The sequence below is a fragment of the Brassica napus genome, chromosome C2 (genome assembly GCF_020379485.1).
Source record: "Brassica napus cultivar Da-Ae chromosome C2, Da-Ae, whole genome shotgun sequence".
Taxonomy (NCBI): domain Eukaryota; kingdom Viridiplantae; phylum Streptophyta; class Magnoliopsida; order Brassicales; family Brassicaceae; genus Brassica; species Brassica napus.
In genome coordinates this window covers 25,248,438-25,254,437 of record NC_063445.1, presented here as the reverse complement: position 1 = coordinate 25,254,437, position 6,000 = coordinate 25,248,438, and positions in this window count along the sequence as shown.

Genomic DNA, 6,000 nt, shown 5'->3' with positions numbered 1-6,000 from the left:
ACGTTATAAGAGCGACCGCAACGGAGGCTCAAGTGTGATCCTTAGCGTTAATTCTTAGGTTAGTGGTAATATAATAATAATTATTATCTGTGCACGTCGCACGTTATAACATTTAGATTATGGTCCTTAACTATTCAAACAAAAAAGAATTAAAAAAAAAATTAGTTTTATAAGACTAAGGACTCTATGGTTAGCCTCACTATTGCGGATGCTCTAAGACTCACGTACATACAACAAGTTGCGATATAAATTGACATTTGTTTTACAGATTGGGACCATCCATTATAAAGAACCTACTTAAAACATTTTCTGTTATCAAAACTGATGTTGCAACTTCGGGGTCGAGAATTTTTTTGTCTACCTTTGTACGGTCATGGACTTTTCCTTCGTTACTAAGGCGAAAATGTGAACATATAAATGTATAACGATGTGTACGTTGACCAATCGTATATTTATTTAACCGAAAGATTTATTTACCATTGAACACATGATATACACATATACTTAAAGGAGTATCACCCGGACTCGTTAAACAGTATACTTAAGAGTATTAATATTGTGTCTATTGAACTTCGTTATAACCCTATATAAGTTTTGAACAAAGTAACTATTACAATGTGACTGTTCTGTTCCAGTTATATAAACTATGATATCAAATTCGAAACCAGGTCACTTCAGCTGGCAGTTGGCACGATATATATATTTTTCTTTTCCAAGTATTCATGCGCCGAGAAAATGTACCGACTGATAAAAATAAAAGAGTTTGCCAAATGTACACAAAAGCAGATTGATATTATAAAAAGAACCAAAAACATATTTAATCAGAATAAGTATGGGTGCGTCTATGTCTTTGAAGGATATAGCATACTTAAACTTATAAATATGTATGGAAGGGGTATTATTTAATTTGTTCAAGAGACATGATTTATAAAATATATATTCTGAAGGTATATTCTTTTGTTCAACAGACATGATTTATATGTATATGTGAATTATAGAACCCTTCTCTTTAAACCAAAGACCAAATAATAATAAAAGATAATCTCCGAGGAACAAGTTCCAGACACCAGCATATCAGAGTTCAGACATGCAAGATCTATCATAAAACCAGATTAGATCTAGACATATAAATAGGCATATGCACTCATGTATACATTATTATATAATCATACATGTACGTACGTTAGATACTACAATATGAGTTACATAATTATGTTACATACAATGTGTGTAAACTCGCTGTCTCCGTTTCTTGCTGCTTAGAATTCGTGTCTCGTGATTGTTGAATAGAAAATCGAAATAATATATCGTCGACCTATCAAATAATACCGCTGTTGAAGTGCATGCACTTGAAAGGAAAATATATCTATTTTATAGTTGCTGAAACTGTTGTTCAAGTGCACGCATCAAGTGAATTATTTAAGCATATAATAACATGTTAGTTGTTTCATTGCGTCATTTGCTAGTTGTGTGAAGATGCTAAGGAGACTGGTATAATTTTGGTAAGCATCATTTGAAGTGTGTGAATCATTGGATGGTAAAACTATTTGGTATTTCATGCGAGTATTGCTATTGTTGAGTTTGATATAAAAAAATGTCTAAACAGACAATCGATTAAACATATTATAAAAAATGAAAAATACGCAAAGTGATTAAAAAGGAATAAAACAAAAGATGAAAGAAAGACATATGGTAGGGTTGGTCGGGAGCTGCTAAAATCTTGAGAGTGAGTGAATGAGGCTTAGAGCAGCCGACATCGGATCTTTTAAAATCGCAAAAATCTCTAAGTACCTTAGAGCATAATTAACGGGCACGGCTCTTAGGCACAAGTTTTTAGGTGTTTTTTTTTCTTTTGGTTTAAAAAAAAAATCGAACCAATCGCGAACCGCTACGTATCGGTGGAGTCCGCGCACGGTCCAAAACTCAAACTAAAGTCGCCTCCTACGGGAGATAGGGGCAACTCTTGATTATAAGGTGGAATCCACTTATTTTTAAATAATGTTTTTTAAAGACAACAATAAGAGTTGCCGTTAAAAGTGCTCTTATCAGTATCACATATATACGTGCATGTGAATATCTTTTTATTTTATTTTTAGTAAATAGTTAACTTATTTATATTCAGTTTAACTTTAGCTTTTTTTGAAAGGGAAGGAAGCTTCCTCTGATATATATACTGTTGTTATAATATATATTGTATAAATTTTGGAGGTCTTTTGTGATCCATAATTGTTAATTTTCTGCTATAATTTTTTCACGAACACATACAGTAATCCTCGATTACAAGTGTAATATACACACAGTACCAGAAGAAACTAATGCTTTTGACCATTTTATACCGTCTCACGGCTAATTGTTTTGACCACTGACTTTCCACTAAAGGCTGATGATACGCTGGGCCTTCGTTTAGACCCAAGTCTGATATAAAACAGTTTCAACTATTTGAAAAGCGTATGTGTACTAGGATCAAAAACTTCAAAATCGTTGCTGTCCACCATGGTACTTATTGGGCCAAACTATGGCCCAATTTACTTTTGGATCAAAAGTGTAATATGTATGTGCAATGAAAAGCCCATCTCAAGATATCTGAGCACTTTCAACATAAAACAAGGTACAACGCAAACATTTATTCCAAGTAAGAAAAATAGTATCCAAACATTGTGGAGAAGATATTTCTTTTGGGGCTGGGACAATGGATAACGAAGGAACGCTTGTGAAGCCATTTGCCTATCAATTTTCTGGATTTGGACCGATTGATTTATCAATGGGCCCATCATCGACATTGACTTCTAAGCTGCAATTTAGCTTCCACTTGCTTCCTTCACTTTCCTCCAATAAGACTTTTATTTCCCGCCGATTTTACCCTTTATTAGATTTTTTTAAATAAATACAATCCTTTCGAATAGTCTCTTTTTTTTTGAAACAGTATTCTTTCTAATCATTTTAAAATTTTTGTCACCGAAAAAGTTTTTAAGCAAAAAATGATCAAAACAAATTGTATTAACAATGTAAAAAATCTTATATCCTTCGTTTTATAATATATAAATATAAATAAATAAATAAAAATTTATAGTTTCAAGTTATTTGTTATCAAATTCAAACTTTTTGTAAGTTTTTATTTTTCAAACTTTTTTCAAATTTTCTCTTTGAAATTAGAAAATGTTTTTTTGAAACTACTTTTTAAAAAAAAATATTTTAAAATGTTTTAAAATGTTTTAAAATTTTAAATGCTACCCCTAACTTCACTATATAACTCTAAAATCTAATAAATTAGAAGATTTAATATTTAACTAGATTTTGACCCGCGTTTAAAAGCACGGGTTTATTTTCGAAATTAAATAATTTTATTTAAGATGAATTTCTAGAAAGGATAGTGAAAATCTAAATATATTTTTCCGTAACCACGAACCAAACTGTACTAAACTAAAAAGTCGAGACTAAAATTAAACCAAAATTGAATAAATAATGCAGAAATCTTATATTTGTGGAACCAGAAAAACAGAAACTAAATCGAAAACAAAATGTGTACCTGAATTTTTAAAATAAAAACTATATACCAACAAATATTAATTTTATTTAATTTCTGAATAACCAAATATTTTTAAAATACTTAATAAATTGAATTACAAAAAACCTGAATTACCCAAGTATTTTTATATTCAAATATTAAAAATATTTCTAATTATCTGATATTTTGTATTCGAACAACTCGAGTTACTTAATATTTAAACTGAAAATCCTAAATTATCTGCTATTTTTAATTTATAAATCCAAAATTACCCAAGAAAGCAGAATTGAATAGGAACCAAATTGGAAATTGCATTTTTGGATATTAATCGGTTTTCAACTTTCTACCAAACCAAAAACCAAAACAACTCAACTGAAACCAAACCAAATGTGTATATACATGAATGGTTCCAAAACACCAAAAAAAAAATATAATCTGAACTAAGCGTTTGATAACTAATAATGCATTTACATTTAAATGGTGCGAGAAAAAACATTTTATTTTATTTTCCAAAAAAAATATTTAATTCATTTTAGTGGAGGTAAATATGTGATTCATAGATGAATTAAGACATCATCTTTTCATATCCAATCCGGAGATGCAGCCTAACCAGAGGCCATATATAATATGAACTGACTCTTATGTTCTTCATAAAACAGTCAATCATAATTCTTCTTTTTGATATGCTTCCACAAAATTCCGGACATAACGAAAACCTATTAACTAAAATTTATAAAAATTCTGCCATTAATTTATAAATCGACACAGATTAGCCTGGAAAAATTCAGAAAGATCTGATAATATTTTTCTCTCTTATACTTTATAATAGTACAATAAATGTAATAATTTTTTATTTGTCATATAAAGTAAATTTATTGTATTAATGTTATGCATTTTAATTTATAGTATTTATATAACTACTATATAATAATTAATTGTTAAGCTGACGAACACTCTAACACCAAGTAAGTCGACCATGTATAATTAAATCGTTTAAATTGTGATTTTAGGTTAAATTATTATTAGGTGAAAAAATCATACGATTTGCACCGGAAACCATTTTTTAATGCTTAATAAGAAGACAAATTAATGCTACACGTTCTCATGCCTGCGTAAATATTCTATGAATTCAAATATAGTAAGAAGCCGACGTTTATATTTTTTGGGTAGTAGTTCAAATTAATGTAACGCCATTGTATTGTTAGGATAAAATGCAGTAGTAATTATAATAAATGAATTGGTCTAACAACTTTTTGTAAGTAGTTTTTTTTTAAATCTTTCTGTTTTGATAGTATAGATGAAACATATTTTACTCATGTTTTATAGAATGCTCTTTTTATGAAAATAAACTATAGAACCTATTGTAGAGGATTTTTCTAAAAATAATGATGGATGCCAAAATATATATATATATATATATAAACAATGGTGTCTCACTTTCAGATTTAATAATATACATTGCAATTTCAGCTATAGTTACTTTCTAACAAAAATGTATTGCACTTTCACAGGTTAGTATGCTTTAGTTCGGAATCAAACCATCCAAATTGAAGTATTCATTTATCCTAAACAAAATAAATTTCTTCTTTTTGTGTATTCCCCATTCCAATTTAGGTTTAAAATTTTCCACTAAAAAGAGTTCAATTATGTTATTTTTTACATTTCCAAAAAATACATGTAGTGCCATAATAATGTCTAGAAGGGGGAGAAAATCATAACCTAGAAAAAGCCAATATGAAAAAAAATAAAAAGAGAGTCAGATGTATATGATAAATTCTACGACCTTATCCAAAACCATCTGTGATACAAACGGCGCAAGTATACGTGGAATCCATCTAGGCGATTAAATACACCGGTTGCCGGTAATTGATGACCTGTCGATCCTTTATGATTTCTCGCCTCACGTCATCATACATCTATATCAGTGAATTACTTTTTCGCCCTTATTTCAGTTTCTTAACTTTCTTTTAAGCCGACAATTTTTTAATCGTAATAGCAATTTTTTAAATGTAGTGTTATTGATTTTTGGGTGATTAAACGTGTCACATAGTTAGATTATAATTAAGGTGTTGTTTTGCATATAAATTAGAACTATAATAACTCACAAAATAAATGTGGAAAATATTAGTTATCATAAATATAGAAAATATTCTGTTGTTTAATTTAAATAAATAATATCTATATTAAAATTAAATATCAGTGATATAGCATTGCAAATATGATAAAAAACCAACACCATAATTTTAGGAGGGATAATGCTTTAATAGTATAAACTAAATTTTGATATGTACTTTAAAAGCGCATGATTTTTTCTTTTAAAATATTATTTTAAATGATATATAATTCTAAATTATAGGAAAATATGTTTTAACATTTCATTATGTAACACATATAGAGTTTTGTTGATTGTTTATGTTTAAAAATATTATTCCATGTTGAAAATGATTTTAAAATTTATAAATTAATCCTCATATAATTTTAAAAATGATTTTTAA